At 43.9% G+C, this 22,863-nt stretch overlaps 1 protein-coding gene and 1 long non-coding RNA gene across 6 annotated transcripts in view; one reads left to right on the forward strand and one right to left on the reverse strand.

Annotated features, from left to right (window-relative positions):
* LOC308547025 overlaps window positions 1-8,731 on the reverse strand; it is a 38,476-nt gene extending 29,745 nt beyond the window's left edge. The window contains exon 1 of the long non-coding RNA XR_013997428.1: window positions 8,485-8,731. This is a non-coding gene — a long non-coding RNA (uncharacterized lncRNA). The remainder of the gene's footprint in view (window positions 1-8,484) is intronic.
* ZFHX4 (zinc finger homeobox 4) overlaps window positions 6,650-22,863 on the forward strand; it is a 173,829-nt gene continuing 157,615 nt past the window's right edge. For 2 of the 5 annotated variants that reach the window (XM_081116655.1, XM_081116654.1), the window contains exon 1: window positions 8,862-9,378. The gene's annotated coding sequence lies outside the window, so the exon portion shown is untranslated. Of the gene's footprint in view, window positions 7,129-8,861; window positions 9,379-13,461; window positions 13,547-22,863 lie in introns of those variants that run through there. The other 3 variants (XM_081116657.1, XM_081116653.1, XM_081116656.1) reach the window with 3 other exon arrangements.

Here is a 22,863-nt window from a genome sequence, read left to right on the forward strand (position 1 = left end):
ATGAGCTCTATGGCTGCGTTTCTCCGGACAGCAGTTCTCCTCTCGCCAAATAAATTGCTTCCCTTCACCTAAAAGATCAAACGTGTGCGCACATGCAGGTTTGGGGAGTCGATTCCTCGCCCCCTCCCTCCGTAATTTGGGAATCACCCTTTAGGAAAAGACGACAGGTCCAGTCACAAGCCAACCTGGTAGGGCGCCCTAACATTTGCATATTAATTTTTGGTGACAAGTAACTCCACTGGGAAGGCAGACGCTTGCCAGGAAATTGACTCCTTTGCAATTGCAGGGAAATTAACAAGAGTCCGACAGCCACACCTAAACTAATCCCCTTGAGTGTCTCATAGAAAGATTTCCTTTAAAAATAAAGAAAGTATTTATTTTAAAGTAGCCCCCCTTCAAGAGCTGTTTCTGCTCGAGGTTCTTCCATACATGTCAAAGGTTGCTGAATTATTCATTATTGTAATTACTATCATCATTGTCATTATCCCTTTCCATGTGGAAATAATTTTATTATCGTAATTTGATATCTGAAGAATTTCCTGTTAGTCGTTTGATAATCATTTTTTTCTGTGGAAAAGAAAAGTTTTGTTTATAAATGAGATAGAGAAAATGTTTTAAATGCTTTGATGTTTGCTATAGATTTCCGTTTATCTAATCGATCGGAATGACAATAAAATCGATTAAAGGTTTAGTGTTTTACAAACAACCATTTTGTGCTTTTTGATTTTACGTTTAGAGTGACTTTAATAAAGCTAATGCTTTCCTTGAGCATTTTCCCCTTAAAAAAAACAAAAACCTTTATCATTTTTTCTTTTATTAGAAACTGCCACTTAAAGTTCTTATAATAGGAAAATAAAAAATATAAGCAATGGTTGCAGTGGTTTAAATTTCATTCTCTTGTTGCTCGAGGTATTTAAATAAAGCCCTTTAAAATCTTGGTGAATTATATGTGATCATCCAGTGATTGCGGAATATTAAATTAAACTTAGATAAATCCGCATTGAAGGAGGCAGCACCCAATCCTGAATTTATTTCCCATTTTCTCTAACAGCATCACTGCGCTCCTCTCTTTGCGGTGACAGTGTGCCAAATCTGGGCATTTTGAAAACATTTTCCATGTGCTCTAACGGGACTGATAGACAAAGAAGGAAAGAAGATGAACCTTTCCCTCTGAGGTATATTTCCTTTAACCTTTTTCTCTTAGACTGTCACTGAAAATCATTTAAAAGCAAAAGTTGGGAAATCATTTAATTCCTTTTACTATCTTTTTTTTTTTTTTTGCTTTCACCTTTTTTTTTTTTCCTTTTTTTTTTTGCCTATCTTGTAATTTATTCCTGAAATGCAGTTTTGGTTACAATATAATGTAAAGCTATCATTTCTATACCTTGGCAAACACTATTTGTTTCAAGATCTTTGATTCATTTAGTTCCTGCTAAGCTGCGTTTTGTAATTAAAGATGGATTTAATGATACATTTTATAACTTAGATCAGATGGGCTGCTTGTTTGCTGTGGGATTTAATGGTGCTGTTGTTATCTAAGGTTGAGGGTCGTTACATACTGAGATGGTGGCTTTTCTTCAACTCTAAAGACCTGCGTTTTTGTCTTGGAAAATGTGAATGTTTGGATGACTGTAGTGTCCTGTTTTAAAATAATTCTATTTGGTGGCTGGAGTTTAGTATATTGTCCCTGCAGCATTCCATTGACTGGATATCGATGTTTTAGGTTTTATAAGATCACAACTTTATCTTCTCTTCAATGAAATCACCTTTACTCTCTGTTTCTCCCCCCACCCACACTTGTCTGTCTTTTCCCATCTGCATGGTTGTCTCTTTGAGCTCTTCCCTAGATGGAATGCAAAATGTTCGGTGGATACTCTTGCTGGAAACATCTCCTTGTATTTTGAGAAGGGTGTGCTTTGGATCCTGGGTTTGGCTGGTGCGAGTGTGTGCCTGTGGGCTGGGGTGGGGTGGGGGGCAGTGGTGATCAGGAGTCCTCATTAATTTGCATAGGAGCTTTGGAAGTGCTTGTGAACAGTTCTGCCTGACTTTGTTTATAAACACTGGGCTGGTTGCCTAGAGGGAAAGGAGGTCACAGCGCTGTCTGAGCCCTGACCTCTTAAAGGCCAGAGGGCGTCTGACTTTTCTCTCCCTCTTCCCCGGTCCCCTCTCCCCTCCCTTAACCCCCCCCCCCAGACCCTCTAGAGCTCCTCCTTCTCCCTTTCCTGACCTTACCTGCGTCTAATTTTACATAATGACTACCCACCCCCCCAATACACACATAAAAACAGGGCAACCCCCTAGGAAAAAAAACCAAAACGGTAAAACAGATTTACTCTGAAGTTAAAGCAAACAACTGGACGGTAGGAAGAGAAATATACAGGGATGTGGAAGTACAGAGATCAAGACCTAGGAGGAGGAGGGGGCATTTTAATGATAAAAAAGACCACAAAGGAGATAAGAGCCCGGTTGGGGGAGGGGAGGGAGCCCGCGAACGGCGGGTTTGACTGCCCCCCCCCCCACTCAAAATGTCTGTCTTTTCTGAAATTCATTTCATCTAGTTCACTCTCGCCATCAAAGTAAGTGTCCTCTCTGGGTGTTAGGTCGTATTTTAAATACCCACTTTTCTTAGTTCTCAGGAAAATGTACCCCCCCCCCATAGTAATGAGATCTGGCTCTCTCCCAGATGATTTCCTGAATTATTTCATTGTAACTATAATGTGTTTGTGACGCCTTCCCAAAGAAGCCCTGCTCTTTCCGATTCACTGTCAACTTCACGTCTCCCCCTTACACACATGCACGCCCCCCACCTCCTCATCTCCCCACTCGCACAAAATGACAGACCTTGGTATCAGGTTGAAGTGTGTTTTGGAAAGAAGTTGCTGAGTTAAACAACAGCAACAAAAAATGTTAGTTAACTGACTGCCTTTGTTAAATAGCCCCCGGGTGGAGAAGACCCTACAAAAAAGAGGGGAGGGGGAGGGGGCCGAGGATCTGAGAGTGCGCGCGGTGATGGAAAGGGCTCCCAAAGCTGAAACCTTGTAACACCTTGTTTCAAACTGGGCACATCTGTAGACCCCGGAAGCGCGGCCACAGGACTGGGAACCTTTTCCCCTTGGGCTGGGGCTGGGCTGGAGCTGGCGGCACGTGGGGACGGGGGGCTGGGGTATTCCTTAGTGATCTGGGGAGACGGACAGACAGCTGCAGCCTCAGTAAACGGATTGCAAAGCCGGGTGTCCGCTGCATAGATTTGGGAAATGAAATACGCCAAGGAAAAGTCTGGAAGTGGAAATTACCTTTTGTCTCAATGTTAATTACTTCTTGCTTCCAACACTCAACACCTAACCACCTGGTGTCCCTTCTGGGTTCTCGCCTCACTTGGCGTTCGGTGCAGGGTTCGAGAGCCCCGGAGTGGGCTTGGCTCGGCTGGGGCAGCCCTGGAAAGTGCAGAGGAGGGTCTAGGCAAAGTTCTCGGTGCCGCAGGGACGCCTCTGCTCGTTTCGCTTTGAAATAAAAAGTAGCCCTACGTTCCAGGAGGGCGGCGGCGGGTTCGCGCAGAGTTTAGGGACAGCGGAATGGGGAGGAGAGACGGGGTCAAAGGTTGACGACGAGGGGTCCGCCGGGACCCGAGAGGAGCAGCTGGGTTTCCGGGAGCCAGGGGCCGCGGCGCAGCCGGGTCGAGCCGGCCGGATTGCGCCCTTGCCCGGGAGCAGCCCGCGGGCCGGGCTCGGGCTCGCCCGCCTCCCGCGCCCCTGCCCGCGGCGCCGCGCTCCACGCCTCGGGGCCCAGCCGGAGCTGCCCCGCGCCGGCCCCGGCTCCCTCCCCGCGGGGGCGCGCACCCAGGCCGAGCCCGGGAGGAAACTCTGGACAAGGGGCTAGCCCTTCACTGCCCCTTCCGCTCAGCCCATTAACCCTGACCCTCACCCCAGCTTCTCTTCTTAGGAAAGAGGGGAAAGAGGACCTGAAAGGGATGATTAAAAAGAAAACACACATGCGCTAGGAGGGGAATGCCTGCTAGGAGCAGGGACTGCAAAAGTGGGCGCCCCTCTCACAGATCCTCCTTCCTTTTGTTTTCTTACTCAGAATTCAATAACCGCTGCCCCCCATCTCACCCCCCCCCCCGCACACACACGCACACACACACACAGCTGTATTTTTCAAGAAGAAAAGGGGGTGGGGTGTAGAGGAGAAATTGGCACCAAATTTTTTAAATGGTTTTCCTGATTTGACGTTTGGTGTTTTGACATTAATGACATTAATGTTATTGATGATGTTTCAGGGAGAAAAAAGGCAAGAGAAATAAAGGAGAAGTTGAAAACGAAATGATCATCATTTCCCTCTTCTTCCCTGCCAGAAATAGACCCCTTTCTTCACCTGAGCTTGAAACAGACTTATTGTTCTCAGGTGTTTCCTTCATCACACGCATTTACCCGTCTGAAATAGCAGGAAATGGTTTTTCCATCAGTGAGCTTGTACATGGAGCCCTCTCCCGCAAAGGGCTTGATCTTTTCTGATTTGAACCTGAAAGTTTCCCTGCCTTCATTTCCCTTCAGTCTCTTTAAGAGCCCCCACCCCCTTCCCCATACACACACCTCAAATAGTTTTTTAAAGCCAGAATTTTTGCTCTCTGGGGTGTTTTTTGGTAAACAGTAACGCTACATAAACACCTTCTTCACTTGCAAGTTACAGAGAATTTAAATTTTACCCTCGTGGGCATGTATGTTTCGGAAGGCACATGGATGAAGCCCAGAGAGATGCAATCAGACAGTGCAACACATGGCGGGTGATGCAGCTGCCATGTAAAAGTGGGACTGTAAACAAAGTAACTTAAAAATCTTAGAAAGCTGTCCAGGTTGAGTAGATTTCTTCCCAACAGGTTTGAAATGGAATGGAGTCTTCGGAGACGTCCGTACTTTGCTTTCTGCTAAGGCTTAGTAGCCCTGGTTCTAATGCAGTGGTGCATCCACAGGATCCAGATCCTAAGGTGGTGCTCTGCTTTTTTCTCTTAATAAAGACCGTATCTGGGTCTTATCCTCTACTGCCAGCCTCTGGACTTGCATCGGAACCTTAGCCAGCTGCCATAGGCAACCGGCTTTCCTGACCTGGGCCTGGGTCTGCTCTGTCCAGGACCCTGCTTTTACCCTCCAGGTGTCTTGTGGGGTTTTAATCCCACTCGCCTCAGTCCTAGGGGTTAGCACAGGTTCCCTGATAATGCAAGGTTTCAGGCCAGAAGGGTGCAGGTTTGCAGCCTCTGTTGTACCTAGTGCTTGTGTGATAAACCTATCTGGTGGTGTTTGGTAGATTTGGTGCTTAAGGCCTAAGAGAAGGTTTTGAAAGCAGATACTGGCGAACCAGAACTTCAAAGGCCTGTCAACTCAAAAGCAGCTGAAGCCTCACCTGTCCAGGAAGCTGGACATTGCAAGTATTTCCTGTTTTTTAGCTTTGTGGATTTGTTCCTCTCACCTTCTCTGTAGAATTCCTATTTTTGAAATATTGCATAGGTGGTGCCTCCTTGTGACCTATGGTGTAGCAGTGTATCAAGATGCTATCTGAGTAGCAATGGCTATATATATATATATATATATATATATATATATATATATGCATGCAGCAGGGGGTATTTAAAAGTATGTCTATTCCTAGTTTTAGTTAATTATCTTTTAATGAAAGTGTCACTCATATTCACATCTGTAATATTGGAAAGAGATAATTAGATTTTCAAATGAGAATCAGCCACCTTAAATTTTGCACCAGAAAATACCAAGTATATTTCATTCTAATGAGATCTGTAGTGGGGTTTTAAAATTCATCATAATGTGCTTCAAGAAAGATAATTCAACAGACTTGCAAGATGAAAGGTTTTTTTCCCTAAGTCTTCTTAAAGCCATTACATTGAACTTATGCAATTCTGATAAAATATTCAAAAAAATTACGTAAAGGCCAGAACCGTATCCCCACTCTCACCCTTGCAATCATCTCTTCTTCTCATTAGAAAGTTTACTTTGACTAAACTAACCGCTTCCATCTTCCCTGCCCTGGGTTTATCTCTCCTGCGTGTGCAAGCGAAAGATCCGCGTCCAAACAGCGTGGCTGCGGAGGGATGCAGAGCGCAATTCCTCCTGTGAAGCAGGCTGGGCAGAGCAGGCTTTGCACACAGCCAGGCACCCTTTATTTACATACATCTGCATATTTGTCCAGGCCCCCCGCTTCTCGCCATTAACGTGCGTTCTTGCACACCGCGGGATCCACGAGGCAGAGCCTACCTCTCCGTGGCCCTAACTCACATGTCTGCTTAAAGCTCCCTAGTAAACAAATCTCTGGTCCGCTAATAATGACTTTGGCTCATTAAAATTAAAAAGAAAAAAAAAAAATCAAGTGGTGAAAGGGCACGGCTTCGGCGGTGTTCGGGGTCGGCCCCCGCCCGCTCGCCCCCCCCTCGCCGAGTGTGAGTGTGAGTGTGTGTGTCTAATGAAGTTTGGGAGTCGCGCGCGCCGGGGCGCGTGGGGTGCGAGCCCCGAGGTCCGGGCGCCTGCCCTCCCGCGGCCGCGGCGTCCCGGCCCCGCGCCGCGCTCCGAGCCCCGGCAGCCGCGCGGCGCGGGCCGCTGCGCGCGGGCTGCGCGTCATTTGCAGTCTGGGGAATGTTGATCACCTCGCTAATTACACCTCTCTCCCCCCTCTCCCTCTCCCTCTCCCTCGCTCGCCGCGCTCATTCCCAGAGTGCATATCGGGCATAGACACACAAAGACATGCGCACTCAACTTAATCAGCCATTTTTTTAAACAGGGCTAAAACGATAATAATTAGCAGAATAAAGACATATCGGATTTTCATTTCCTTTCCTGCTTTTCCCAGCCCCTTCACAACCAAACAGCGAGGCCGCGGTGGGCACATGCTTTAACTCCTCCCGGACCCCCGAGGACCGCTCCATGCCCCCCAGTTTCTGCTCCAGCGTTTTTATTTTCACCCAATAAAGTTCGAGGATTATTTTTTTATTATTATTTTTTTTAATTTTTATTTTTTAATGAACCCTCTCGTTTTACTTGGATGTGATCAGCTGTAAGTAAAATAAAAGCAAAACAACAACAAAAAACAGAGGCGAAGATCGCGTAGGAACTGCAGGGGAAATGGAAAGTAAGTTTTTTCTTTAACTTTTATTGAGTAGTTTGTGTTAAATTTAGGTCGAGTATCGATTATCTTTCCAGCCTGATCTTGCACAATCTTTGATATTTCGCTCGCTCTCGCTCCCTCTCCGCCTCTCCCTCTGCCCCCGGCTCGCTCGCTCCCGCTCGCGTCCCCGCATCCCGACCATCCCTTCCGCTCTGCCCCCCTTTTCTATCTCTTTCCCCCTTTTTTTTTTTTTTTTTTTGGCTCGAGGGTTTGCTCCGCGGAGGGAGGGAGGGACGGGGCCCGGAGGGGCCTGGTTTCCCACTTTCTCTGGGGGGCTGCGTTTTTCGGGATTTAACTTTTGGATGGAGCGGCGGATCCGCACGTTCGGCCGAGCAGCTGGCTCTCCTTCCCGGTCTCGGGCTCTGTCTGCACCGCGAGCCCGGGCTTCCCGGCGGCGCGGGGCTGTCAGCGCGGCGGGCGCCGCCGGGACCCGCTCGCCTCGCGCCGCTCGCGCCGCTTTCCCTGCGCGCCGGTTCCCCGAAAGTTTGGACCTGGGGCGGTGGGGTCGGAGCCCCTGTCCCTGCGGCCCCCCACCTCTGGTTCCGTCTGGATTTCTTCCTCCCCCTGTCACCCCCCTTCCCTTTCTCGAGTCCGCGGAGGGCGGCAGTGCGGGCGCGGCGGAGGCCCGGGGTCCGCGCGCCCAGGGCGGGGGCTCGGAGGGGCCGGGGCGCGGGGGCGGCCGGGGCGCAGCGAGACTCCGCGCCCGGCGGTGGCGGGCACGCCCGGGGTTGCTGCCCGCGGGCCGGCGGGCGGCCTGGGGCGCGGGCGCACGGAAGGCAGGTCCGTTAGGAGGCGGGATCGCCGGGCCTCGGCGCCGGGGACCGACCGGGACGCGGCCGCCGCTCCCGGGCACTTGGGCTGCGGGGTGCGCGTTAGACCGGAGCCGAGATGCCCGTGGCTCGGGGTCCGGAGTCTTTCCCTTTCTTTTTGGCAGAGGGCAAGGGTGTGTGTGTTGTGGCGGGGGGGGGGGGGGGGTCTGTGGCGGCTGTAAGGGCTGATCTGTTCCCCAGTCCCCCAAAGGGGCTCCAGGTCTGCACACCAACTTCGCCTCCTCTGCCTCTCCGGCATCAGGCGCGCCTTCCGGCCGGGAGCCGCGCGAGGCACCGCGGCTGGGACGCGCCGGGTCTCGCCTTCCCTCCACTCCGGTCTCCCTCCCCCACCCCCATTCTTCCTGCTCTTTTCTATCGGAAAAAATAATAATAATAATAAAATTTCTCGCGGATCGTCTAAAGTTTCTCGGCCGATGCCCAAGTTGCGGAGGGCCCCCCATGCCGGCCCCCACCCCAGACGCCGGCGCGCGGGTGCGCATCTCTTTGTTACCTGCGATCCGGGCGGGGGCTCGGTGGGCGCCGGGGCCGGGGTCCGCCCCGAGGCCGGGCTCCCGCGGCCGCCGCTGGCCGCGACTCCTCGCTTCCGCGCGGTGCCGGCGAGGTCTCAGCTACCGCGCCGCCAGACACCCTCCTTGTAGGTGCCAAAGGTTCAGATCGCGCACAGGGACCCCCCCACGCCGACCCCTGCACACACACACACACTCACACACTCACACTCACGGGCTCCCATTCTCCCCGCTTCCCCCACCGCCGGCCCCCACCTTGCCTTTCCCCTCCCCCCCTTCCAAAAAAAAAAAAAAAAACGCCCGCGCGCGCACACACACACACACACACACACACTACACACACACAACAGCAACAAGCCCCCCAAACCAAACAAAAACCCAAAGACAAGTTCACTGGCGGAAGATGGTGGGTGGACACTGACTCGGGCGGAGGCAGGTTCACCAGGAGGCCCGGCGGTCCCCATCTCTGACAGTTGCATTTCCTCGGCTTGAGTCCTTCCCCCCCCTTTTTTATTAACTCTGTTCCATGTTTAATCAAGGATCATGTAGATGGCAAAAGGAGAGACAGAGAGCAGAGAGCGCAGAGAGAGCAGAGAGGAAGGAGAGACAGACAAGAGACAGAAGGTTTTTTTTTTTTTTATTGTGTTCTCCTGGATTTTCAGTGGCTTGATCTCTATAAACGTGGAGTGCTTAAAGCTCGTATGTAGTATTATATTTTTAGTTGGGTGGATGGATGGAAGCGCCAGGGAGAGGCTGCGGCTGCCGCTGCCTTTTCGGGTGTTGCTTAGGCTCAGGCTGAGACTTGGCTGCGATTGGGACGCGACAGTGACACGGGCATCGATCGCTTCCATTGAGAGCAATGCACAAGCACAGCCCGGGTAGGTAACACGCTCGGTGCCATCGACACTTGCTTTACTTTATATTTACTGGCAAAGCTGACAGAGCAGGCTCCGACTTTCTCTCTTTCTTTCCTTTATTTCCCCCCCTTTTCTCTCTGCTAACTGATGGATGAAAGCGATGGTGCACAGGGGTTGGAAGTGATGCTTTAAATACAACAGAGAGGAGATATTCGGGATGATTTCACCGCCTCTGTGACCGGTTGTGTTTTAAGAGTTTTCCTTCTCCACAGAGCAGCGTATTCAAGAAATGGAAGGTTTTCCTTTATTCCTTCCTCTTCTTACCAAAAAAAAAAAAAAAAAAAAAAATCCTTAAGGGAATATTTGATAGTTTTCAACGTTTGTGGTTTCAATCAGCAGGAAGGCACACAAAAATAAAAGATGGGGCTAGCCAGCTGTTTTAACCTCTTGCACCTGGCTTCGGTGCGGGGATCATAAGGTTTATACAGTTATTATTATTATTTTTTTTAAAAAACCAGTTTTAATATTTATGGCAGAAACTGGGGAGAGAGCGTCATAGTATGTTTATTCAATGGCCGGTTGCTTTTGGATTTAAAAAGTAAGCTGATATTGAAGTGTTTTCATTTTTATGGCAATGAAGATATAGCCAATGAAATATGGGGGAAATACCATAAATCTGAAAAGTGAAATGTACCTAAGGAACAAAGAAAGGTCAGGTAAACCAGCTGTGTAAGTCAAAGCCACAGCCCCAACTGTGGGGTCAGACAGGGAGAGGGGACTCTGGGTGTAGGAAGTGAAAGTTGCCACTTAAAGTTAAAACCAAAGGGAACCTGTTTAGCTCTGTTGTCATCTTTTGCAGTGTTTAGCAGATGAGCTCAAGTCTGTTCATTAATTTTGAGCTAGTTGAATTATTTGGAAAGATGCTGCACCAGCGAGGAAAACCTAAAGGAAGCTGAGAAAATCGCTGTTTAATATTGCAGAATTTACTGCCTCCATTCTGACCGTGAACCTAAATTTACACAATGAAATTTGATTATCTTTAATAACAATATTAGATCCTGCCCTGGATGGATGAGAATTGAGGTGCTTTTGTTGATTGCAAGGGTTTAATGTTGCATTTCAGAATCTGATGTGGTTTGGCCTCCCTTCCATTAACTGGAAAACCCCTGAGGTTTTACAATTATTTCTTAAAGATAATACATTTAAGATTGCATTGGTAGGCTGAAGAAAAGTCATAAAGGCAAGAAGGGAGGCCCTTAATAACTCTTGAGATTCAGACATGTTCAGCAGTTAGATTGGCTCTGACTTCACCAAGGGTCGACAATGTGTCATTTCCACGAAGCCAAATTGCCCTCTGCCTATATGATATTAATGTGCAAATCAATATTTCAGGGATTAAATTTCCCTTCTTCATTTTTTATGGTTTCTACCTCAATAAGTCTCAAGTCTATTAGAAGAGGCTGGATGATTTAAAATCTTTCACTGCAGAATGGCTTGTCCTAGTCTTGTTTCACAGACCATTTTAGGATTTTTCGTTATAAAGACTAAGGGCACCCTAAAGAAGTTGTGAAGCAGGCTCAGTGGCATAAAGCCCTTGTTCGATTAAGAGCTAAGAGGTATTGGAAACATAATATATATGTTTCTGTTATACACACTCATACACATGCTGCTGCTTTAAAAATATTATGTTAATCACCTATTGATTTATTTCAAAATCAATTGAAGTGCCTTTCTTATTAGTGATTTGTTCAGCATTCTTGAGGACTGTGTTCATTTTCTTAAAGACGAGGCATGGATTAGCTGGGTGTGAAAGTATTTGGGAGGGATTTTCATTTAGCAGTATTTTCCTAAGAAATAGTTCCAGGCACCATTGTTTGTCAGAGTCACACTCAAAGGTTGTCATCCGCATACAGTGTTGTCATAGCTATCACTGCATTTTGTGGCTGAGTGGCTTAGCTGCTATCTGTGCAAGGAGGCCTTCCACTCCTTTTGCATTTATTTCCAGCACTCAGTAGGCGCAATGTTTCTTGTAACCCTCTTGGAGAAACACAGTTGTGAGAGAAAATATGTGCTTTGGTTGGAAATAATACCAAAGCAGAAATTTGGGAGGTCAAAAATAAAAGATTGCGACTTTATCGCATAATCTTGGGAAGGCCTACTGTCTATCATTTGGTGGCGTTTTATAGTCTAAAACCATCTGGACCAAGTTCCGCACAGCTGCACGAATTTCATATGTGATAGAACATTTTTTCCATTCAGTGTGAAATGTTCCTTCCTCAAAAACGTCCACCAGACTCGCTTAATTTAGTCTGTTAAAAGAAATGCACGTGAAGAGGGACAAAAGGCTCTTTAATCTCCGCGAGCTGTTTGTTTTCCTTCAAGATTCCTGCCTGTTTGGGTTTGAAAAGTCATGTTTATTGAGGAGATGATTCTGAGGTGTGACATGAAAATAATATATGGTTTTTGGACTGGTGGCCATGCTCCTGCTTAATTTGCAGAACTACTTTTTATGCCTGTCAAAACACAGAGTTAATCTATCCTTATTTACAATTAATCTCAATAAAATTAATCTTAACTATGCTTTATTCGGTGGCTTAAAATATCTAATTATATTCAATTAACTGCTGTCATAGTAATTAACATTGCTTAATTGCCTCTGCATATATTTATGTAAAGCTCATTAGGTGCTGCTGGCTCCTTCCTCTTCTACTTGCTATTTTTGCTGTTGTCAAACCATTTTCGTCTCTCAAGGTTCGACGCTGTCAGTGAGAGCAAATTCTTTCTTAACATTTCCTTGAAATGAATGTCATTGCTTGCCTATGAGAAGATACTCGTTATGAGTCTTTAAAGACTAATCCATCCCCTCTCCACCCCCTTTCCCCCCCGCATCCCTGGTCCCTAGCACACTCACCAAATATTTTCTGTCATTGTTGCTAGAAATATGAGAAGCCAGGTTAAGCTTTGTGCTTATAAATGAGGAGCCTTTCTGTGTCTGCCTAGGGGCTGTACCCACAGGCAGAGTTTTTTTTCCCTCTAAGACCGTTCTAAGGGTTAAAGACTTGGCCAAGGTTCAAACTGAAAAGCACCCAGGGAAAGTGCCTGTGAATATGTACAAGTTTCATGTAATTAGTGCTTAATTATATTAACATATGCAAATTGTCAACTTAGGAGCTTGTTGAGCTGGCAAAGATCAGCTAGGCACAATTGCTGTATTGTTCTGAAACCATAATGGATTTCAAGTTGGATTGTGGAAACACATAACTAGCTATCTAATTTAACTCATACCATGGTGAAATTTCATTAGTCTCCATGGAGACTGGTTTAATTGTGCTGACTAATGTTCTGGGCTGCAGAATGTCCTAAAAAGAAAGCGTTGTTTGCCTAATCCACCTTACAATGACACTTGTTTGTACATGTTTCCCTTGTGTGAGAATTTGCATATGCAAATAAATAGTTGCTCTGCCCCATTTGTCATGGCTGTTCATTACCCATGAAGAGGACATTGTTACTAGGCTGTTCCTGAGTCTCCCAAGATGGGATAGTGTCAACCAGTCCAGTGACATTCTTTCATAATTTGTTTCTGATTAATAGACCAGAGTGAGTCTCACTCTCTGGGCAGCTGCAGAGGGAGGGTCAGTCCTGTCCCAGGGAAGAGTTTCTGCAGCAACTGGAGGACGGTGTCTTCTCCTGATGGTTCTTCTTTTCCCACCCATTGGTTAACATCATCATGTTTAAAATAATGTAGTCTCGTTCTCAGAATGCCTCTACGGATACTCTCTCGTTTCCTAAAGCAAAAAGATAGCAAAAGAGAGGGGATTCTGTTATTGGGATATTAATCCTGTTTTTGACAGAAAGGTAAACTGATATAATTGCTTTTCAGCTGAAGGAATGGGGGTTTATACAAGTGTGAAAGCGTCGGAAAAGGATTAGCATTTTTTTGCATAATGAAAAGGCCCGTTGAATAGGGCCCTGGACGGCTGGCTGAGTGACTAAGATGAAAGGGGGGTGAAAATGCAGCCTCCTTTTCTTCATGCCTGTGCTGTGCTCTCTCGAAAGTTATGTTTGTCCAGGACTTGAGAAAACAAGCAAGGGCTCAGATTTCAGCCACTTTCTAAGATGCCCGGAGTTTCCATCATCGCGGGGAAGTCATATGTATGACAACAGCCTAGCCAGAGGATGATAAACACAGGTTTGTGTGTTGAAGAGTTTTCAGAAACATGCGAGGCTGGTTAAATATTGGCTGTTGGGTGCCAGGCGTTCCCAGTGCTTTGCTGGCAAAAACAGTTCTTTTTAAAATGGCCAGTAGTGCGGTGTGGATGTTTAATTGAGTTAATGATGGAATACGTGGTGTGTGTGCCACAGCTGTCTCGGCTGGTGGAACACTGCACTTGCGAAAGAGCTGTGTATTGTGACTTTGGGCAATGTTGAATGTGGTAGGTGGCCTATCAGCTTTGGTGGCTGGGAGGGGACAGCGCAAGGGGATGCAGAGCCATTTTCTTAGGATTTCATTCATCTCATGTCGCCTTGTGGGTGTACTGTGTATTTCATTTAGCGGGAAGTCTTTTTAAAAGTGGCCAAGGACTGTGTGTTCACTCTTGAAAAACATTTGCAGACGGGTTTTTCGCGTGTCACTACTTAGGGCTGTAACTGGTTATCTGTTGGCAACGTGATGGGGGCTCTAAATGATCTTTCCTTAGTCATAATTAGGGCGGTTAAAATACTGTAAGTGTTAAGACACTTTCCAAGGTGGGAATTGGTTCTTCCGTACGTATGTAAATCGAATGCAGTGTGGGTAGTTGTTTATATGTATACATTTTAAACAAGCTCTTTCCGCTTTGGGGTCACCTCAGATGAGCCACTGAAGGCTGCCCCGGAGCAGGAGTGAAAGATTCTACCAGGTATTAACCTAACTGGTTTTGCTGCTGGGTTGTAGAACTTACAACCGCATCACTTTAGTGGTCCAGTGGCTGCGGCGCTATTAAGAGGGTTACGTAGAAACTTGGGAAATCAGAAGTGTTTTCACGTAAATTAAAGTCTAAGGGTTGCCTCTTGAGTACGGAATATTGTAAAGGAAAAGTGTTTGATCTTTGTAATATAAAGTCCCCCAAATTCTTTACTAGAGTCCTTTTAAAAATTTGTCAAGAAATTCTGGATTGTTTCAGAAACTTTTATGGTTAACTTTATGATATGCTTGCAAAAAGTCTTAAAAGAACAAAAAAAAAAAAATCCACATGGAGGCTATTTTTTTACATGCAGAAGGGCTTATTAAGGTATTTCCATAAGAAAAATGTGTTAATTTAAAAAATAAATTCATTTATATTTTAAGACATTGTTAACCAAGCACCATGTGTTGTACCTGGCAGCGTTCCAGCCCCATGGAAGTGGATCACACATGGGTTAATAGTAGCTTATGTGATGTCTGCATTCTTAGGAAATGGGCAAAAGCCCAGGGTATTCTGATATCAAGATTTTAGGAATCAGACAGAACGCAGAATATATGTTTATATGTGAACAGATGGACACATGTGAGAACTAAGTGCACAATTGCTCTTGGCACTTGTTTTGGTTATCCCCGATGATATAACCAAGATCTTCGTGCTCTCGCAGTCTTTGATGGCTAAGGGCAAAATGGTCTTTTAATGAGGGCTCAATGGCATTATTTTCTTGCACAAGGATTGTGCCCCTGTGATCTTGCCGGATTTGATGTTCTGTTAATTCCTTCATGTCAGAGGTTCACAAGTTGCCTTGGAAGTTTGATATGGTTTCACATTTGACATACAACCCTCCACCCAGGGCCGGCTGCTCTCCATGCCCCTTCTCTGTTAAAGGTTTGTGAGTGAAATCAAATTTTGCCATTTTGAGGCACTTTTGGATGTTTGCACACAACTTCAAAATGGCTTTGACACTGAAGTCGAATTTGCCAAGCAGCTTATCTCAGATATAATTAGCCACTCTAACGTTCTCAAGATTAAGAAACCAAACAAAATTTAAGAATTTGGGCAGCTTGACTTTGTTAATATGTCTTCATGCCCTGCTGGCCCCAGACAAGTCCCGAGGAGGTGTTTCAGTCATCCAGGTCGGGGGTTCCCACACTAGCATCGTATATTCAGATGACTGATCATGTCTGAGTGGGCAGTTGATAATTTCTGAATAGTACCCATTATAGCACATACCTCTAAAGACAAAGCTTATAGGTTCCATTGTGTCCTAGCAAGTATTTACTCAGATCTAAATCATTTTAATCAGGGAAAATTGACTTTGGGGTTAAAATATGCATTTTATAACTGCCCATAAAATTCTATTCCTTCACTGTAAAGAAGAAAGGAAATCCATAGCCTTAATGGTGTTAAAATACAAAAACCTATCAGCTGGTGGATTCCACCTGGTCATACAGCTACCAACAAAACAAAACAAGCCTTTGTGAGCGGGAGCCTGTGGAGAATCTTAAAATTTGCCTGCTGGGAAGAGTAAACTGAGGAAACCCATTCATTTCCCAGAATACCTTCATTAAACCCGAAAGGCTATTAATGTGGATTCTCTAAAATACAATTTTAGTCCCTTTTCCGCATATATTTAGGAATAATGCAATTAACACATAAAGTTTTCTAAGCCCACTAACTGAGTCATCTCTTTTGGCTTAGTAGATGCAAAGTGGGAGTGTGTATACACACACACACACACACACACACACACACTTCTACCCTCTTTCTATGTTAGTGTTTCTCTTTCCTCTTTAGATGTATTCATAGGGGCGGCCTGTGAAGTTTTCCCTCTGCAGACTAAATTTCTTTTATTTCCTAAGGACTGGACAACATGATCAACAGAAGAGCAGGTGGGGTTATAAGGCAACTGGAAACTCACAAAATAATAAAAGCTGGACACTGCCTTGGAACTTCAGTTCACCCAGCTCATTTTAAAACATGGCTATAGAATTCAGGAGAAGTAATTGTTGGGTCACCCGGCACGGTAGGACAATGTCATATAAGAATCCAGATATCCCAACGCGAGGACCAATGGTCATTTGACTCTCATGGCTGCTCAGAAAAGGGTGTGTTGCATGACGGAATGTGAAGGTGCTGGAAATTGTGAAGAAAGGAAAAGGGAAATGTCAGTGGTGACCCAACAGTGACACTGTCTCCTCTGAGCCAGTGAGTTCTCCATTACTAAAAGGAGACAAGTAGAGTCTGGGTGGCCTCTTATCACTGGGACTGTACATGTATTTTTGCTTAAGTAGGAGGTTAGACTAGAGGCTTTGAGTGGTCAAGGAGAGTCTATGATTCATAAAGGCACTGATGATCTCGGTAACTAAAAGTGTGTTCTTAATCATCATGACCATGGTGTTAACAAGAACAGGTTTCTGTGCTGTGTGAGGACAGTGAGTGAAGACAGTGCTGTGATGGTTTCGAGGCAGCATAGTGTACAGAAAGAGTGACACTTAGTTCAAACCAGACATTCTTTGATGCTGTTTACTTTGGATCCCTTTTTCTTTTTTAAATTAGTTTATTTTAACTGGAGTTTTAGATGTTTGAAAATCTACTCCATTTTTTTGACAACTCGATGACCAATATAGCACTTGTATTCCATCTATGAGACACCTGGGTTAACTTCCTGTTAAATAACCTTCTCCAAGTTATTTAATCTTTCTGAGCCTCAGTTTCCTGTCTTCCTCAAAGTTATTGTAGAGATTACAGAAGACTCAAGTGTTGTGAACATTATAGTAAGTGAATGTGACAGGGCTGGAGAACCCTATGTTTCCTTTTTTATTTTCAGTAGGTTGTTTTCATATAATGCTCAACTAACGAGCATTTGATCAACCAAATCTTCATGAATCTTTTGAGAAGAGAGGTCCCTGTCCCCCACAAGGGAAGGATCTAGGAATTAGGCAATGGGCATGCCTAAGAGTGGGGGAAGCTGTAGGATCCTTCTCATATTTTCTTATTGGCAGATATCTCGGTGGCATCTAGGTGGATAGTTCTCTACCTCATTACCTGCCACTCCATCATCACACATAGCTTTGGGTCTGAGGGGCTTCTAGATGCTTAATACATTGCTGGGTCTTTTATCTAAGAATCACATTTGAACAGAAACAGTTTTTAAATAATTCAGACTTCAGTCTAGCCACATGAACTCAAGATTCCAGGCTGTACATTATATACAATAATAGAAGAGACCACAAAGCTTATTCCAGTTTTGAAGTTGACCCAGTCTGCTTGAAAGCCTTTGAATTAGAGGATTTCCCCAAACTGGATTACATGCCATAGAAACACCTTTCTTGGTATCAGGATATTTTGATATGCCATGTAAGGTGTATAGATACTATTACCTGTACCTTGTACATCAAAATTTACACCAACCTAGAGAACAGATCCAGTTATTAAGCATCCAGCAATATTATAAAAGCCTTCAATTTTCTTGGGGGATTTTATAGCCAAGTTATGAGTCTCTTCCTGGCTTATCTCTTGGAGGAGATCATAGCCCTTTATCTTTTTATAGTAATGCATTATTCAGGGAGGAAGACCCAAGTTCAAAGACGATAAGATTCATTATAAGGTTGATAAATTTATAAGTACACTTTTGGACCATCTAAACTAAAATTGATTTCTATTATTTTTTTCTTTTTAAATTCATAATAATTTTCCGTTGGTGATACATGTAAGGTATACATTTAAATTATTATTTATATTTTTATGGGAAATATAAGTGCATTTGGATTGTATTTCCCAACTTTGAGTTTGATTATTGCTTTATATTTCTATATGCTTGGTTCACAACCTTTCTTACAGTTTTTAAAAAATAAAAGTGTGTGCATCGCCTATGTTCTGGTCATTTATAAGTGGCCTTAGACGTAACAATTCATTGGAAGCACATTCATTTAAGGCAAAGCGTTTAAATGAATGCTGATAGGGTAAGGCTGTATTTCATTGGAAGAAACCAATTAACCTTTTAGCAGTTTTCATGATTCTCTTTTAACTGTTTCTTCCAAAAATGTCACCCTCCATAGGCCAACACTCACGTCTGTTTAATCACTGTATTCACAGTGATGGACCTTATTGGCAAATCCTTGGTGAATATCCTCAGTAAATATCTATCAAATGAATGATAGTTAATTAAAAATATAAATAGGAAACTTCAGTTTACTATCTACTGGAATCTAGGTATTGAAATTTAGGTATTGATAAACTTACAGCCTTAAAAATATCTGGGTCTGTCTTGGAAAATTCTCCTCCAGCACAATCTAAATGTGTTTTTTTAGTAGAACCATAGACTGTTGCAGTCAGAAGGATATAGAACAATTCCATCATTTAACCCATAAGGAAACTGAAGCTCAGAGAAATACCTGGGAAATATCATATAACTACAGAGCACAGCTGGTGAGCTGATTGTGTATATGTGTGTGTCCCCTGCAGCAAATCATTTAATATTTTTTTCACCTTAGTTGGCTTAGCAACTTCCATACCCAAAGAGTCTATAATGTTAATAAGAGAATAATTACTGTTATGCAGGAGAATTTTTAATTTGTGGAATTTTTCCCAGCAAAGGAAGATTTTCAGTTGGTACACTGATGACCTTAGGACAGGCTGCTGATCTGGGATTGTAAAGCTAAGTTGCCAGAGATAGGACAAGAATTGACTGAAAGGTGGAAACTTGCAGGAGAAGTTCGGGGGGTCGTTTAGTTCTCGGAATGAGCAGGGTGCAGATTAGGAATCATTGCGGTTGGCGAGAAGTTGCTGGTCACAGAAGCCTGTTTAAGTGCTCACTGTCAACAAGGAAATCGTGGGCCGCACTTAAAGTGGCTCACCTCTGATTTATTCATAAACCTCACACGAGCACTTGGCTTTGTTCTTGCTCTAGTAAGGGGGATGGATGCCAATAAGAGCAGGAATAAAGAGCTCCTTGCATGGTCCAAGAGTGAATAGCACTTTCCTCAAAGCCTGACCTCTTTTCCCGAGGTCTGTTGTGCTCCAGTTGACTCGGATTGGCTGTGTCCTCAGATGAATTGCGAGAAGGGGTTGTAACAACGATCTACCCTGTCAGCTCCATAGTATCCGTAATAAGGTCTGCAGAACTGGAACTTGGGTTCTGACTTAACGTAAAGGTACTGCTTCTGCCAAATGTTTATGCTTTGCCCTCTCTTCTCTTTGAAGCTTGAAGAATTTCACATTTAGTACTAGTTGGAAAAGCATTGCTTCTTTCTAACTGAAGACTACACTGATCTTGGAGTAAAATGGGTGTTGACGACCCCCCCTAAAATGAATCGAGAGAGATTTAATAACATAGGAAATGAAGGGCTTGAGAATAAACCGTGTACCATGCTGGGGCACAAACAAAGAAATGGGCTTGTGATGGCTTAGCTGTGTTTAGCCCAGAGACTTTGTTTGTGTTAGTTCACAAATTCTGCCCTGCTCCAGGCGCTCGAGGGGAGGGGCGGGACCTTTAAGAGCAGTCAGCTGGCTGGGCTGCAGTGGGGCAGAGGTTGAGCGCAGTTACTCAAGTCCCCAGAGCAGCATTCAGTGCATGCGAGCCTCCCCCCCAGTCCCATCCCCTCCGGCTTCCCTTCTTTTCATGAAGTTGGTCTCTTACGACTTAAAGTGCATATATTTACACCAAAATTTCCTCCAATGTTCACAACACATTAGCCCAGAAGAGCCATATTTGCAGAGAGTGGTGAGAGTTGATGATATATCTCTAGATAAAGCCATCCCCCTGCGCAGTCACGTCACAGTCATCAGCTCATTTGTCATGGCTGAAGTGAGAACGTCAGGACCAATGAGGGTATGAGTGCTGAAGGGGGCGAAAGGGCTTTTGGAGGGAGACATTTTTGCGCGGGGAGTCGGCCATGGCTTAGGTTTAGCTCCAGGGAAATGTTGGGATTAGCCAACGCTCCGCACAAATCCTTAGCATAACAGAATTAGCTGAGTAGATGGGGGGGGGGGGGCGTGAGGATGGGCGCATTTCTGGAGACCTGCGCCAGGCCGCGGGCCAGAAGCTGTGCGAGGGGAGAGGCGATCGAACTGAAGTCATTTTAAGGGGTGCGTTTTATGCAGGTCCCTGGGTTTCAAGGTTGAAGTCATGGATCTGCATGGCCTCGAGGAAAGGCCTAAACAGTATGTAGATGTGGCTGTTGTTTTCAGCGTGGAGCTGCATTCAAATAATTCCCATCCCAACATCTAAAAACTTTTCGGGGAGATAATATTTGAGAACACCAAGATAACATTCAGGCAAAAAGTACTTCTGACAGTACCTTGGAGTGAAAGTTAATACTTCATTTAAATTACAATAATTATGGGGCAATACCTGTTGCATTGTTGAAGTTGCACAAAACCAGGCAGCTCAACTTTGTTTACACAGACTTCATTCTGAAACTGTAATTGAAAAGTAACTTTTTTTTTCTTTAGCTACAGAAGCCCTTATCTTTGATAGACCAATACTAGCAGATTTGTTTCATTTTGGATCCAGTGAATTGTTCTGTCTCAGATAATGCACCCATACAACCTTCTCTTGTTTAATTCTATTGATTTACAGTGTTAAAGTGAAATAATCTGATACCTGTTTCCTGCCCTTTGAGTATTTGTCGTCAAAGAGGCTGATTAGTTTTTTTTCCCCCAGGTCTTTAGCTGTTTTAAATGTATAATTATCATCGCATGTCATTTGATAGCTGCACTAATTGCTGGCAACTATTGTCTGTTTGCACTTAATGCTGAAACCTGATCAACATCCTGCTTCGGTTGATGTTGGTGGTAAACTTTAATTAACTCTTATTGCATTGAAGAAGAGTTCAGGCTTGGTGCTAACTAATCATTTACCTTCATTATGTCCTGACAGCTCCACTTGTTCTTGGTCCTAATAGATACACCAGTCAGTAAATAAACCTGCAAACCTCATGCCTGGTGGTTGCTCCACACTGATATTTTGCTACTTAAAGTATAAAATAATTGGGCCCAGATAATTATTTAGTTAGTTGAGTATCTCTAGTTCTGCAGACACCAATCTTAATTGCCTCTTTCATGCTGGACAATTTTATTTTAATAGAAACTGTAGATTTGAGATAACACTATCCCTTCAACATGGTCCCTATGAACATGCGTCTTTTGAATCAATACAATTAAGCTTGTCTCCTGTTGGAATTCTTGTCATTATTTTTCCTGAAATACTTTTCCTGTAATGATATTGAAGTTAAAGTAATCAGGTTACCCCAGCAGATCATGTAAAATTCAACTCAAAATTGCTGGCTGCTTGATTTTAATTTGTCTGACATCAAGTTTGTTTGAAAAGGGATAATACGTGGGTAAACCAAGGAGCTTATAATTATGGTTGACGTTTGTTTGTTTATAATGAAATCTAATTAAAGTTCATACATTTAAAACACAAAAGTTAATTACTGAATTGCTCACTTCACTTATGGACAGCAGTCAAATTAACTTTCGGGCCCAACACACACACACACACACACACACACACACACACACACACACACACGTACATACACAACCCAAACAAAAGTCGCTCCATAATAGAAATAAAATAACCAACTAATCTTAGTGATCAAACATACATTCTCCAATTTTTCATCCAGAAGAAAGCTTGACATTCCACAAGCGTTCTCTGCTATGTTAGTCCTCATGTGGTTTTTAATATAAAATAATTTAAAATATTTACATGGGTATAAAAAGAGGCCTCTATTGGGTAGCCTCTAAGAGCATTGTATAGGAAAAGGCTGTTGGTAGGGATTTAAAAATTATGCATATAACTTTCTTCATTAAAACTATTTTGAAATCATGTGAAATCATTGCTCAGGGAATAGGAATGTTTGCTGGAATACCTGACCTGTGATTAGTTTTATGAAAATAATTATAGTAGGTTTAGCCTGCAAGGAATGACATTTTTTAAAATAATAAGAATGTACTTACACTATTTCACTTATTATTATATGGGTTGTGAGATCATATTGGTGGGAATCATGAAATACAAATAATTATACAATTGTTTTCCCTTTTAAATATTCAGTTGTCAGTATATCAATAATGAATTTTACTTATGAATAGGCAAAGAAGGTAAAAATGTAGGTATATGTTAGAATATATTGTCTTCACATTGTATATGAAATAAATACAAGGTGTCCCCCCAAAAATGTATATACACGTTAACAGCTGATAGCTCAGTTTTGAAAATGAAATGTATTTTAATCAACACTGCCTTTATAATTATTCAAATAGTATGTATACATTTCCTTGGGACACCTTACATATGTGGGAAATGGTGCTCACTAGTCTGGTAAATCTCTTTTGAAAGCCCGATATTCCATAGTTACGTATACTTTAATAAAACCAATTAAGACAAATTTTTTAAATGTTCCTACGTGACAACTTAAAAGCATTATCAACTAAACACTCTCAGACAGTGTGTGTGCCAGACAGATTAGTCCATTACATTTTAAAGACTAGAAATATAAACATGTGAAAAAACATGGCAACTATGATTTATAAATTTCTAAAAATGATTGATGCA

This window comes from Miniopterus schreibersii (genome assembly GCF_964146895.1).
Source record: "Miniopterus schreibersii genome assembly, chromosome: 17".
Classification (NCBI taxonomy): domain Eukaryota; kingdom Metazoa; phylum Chordata; class Mammalia; order Chiroptera; family Miniopteridae; genus Miniopterus; species Miniopterus schreibersii.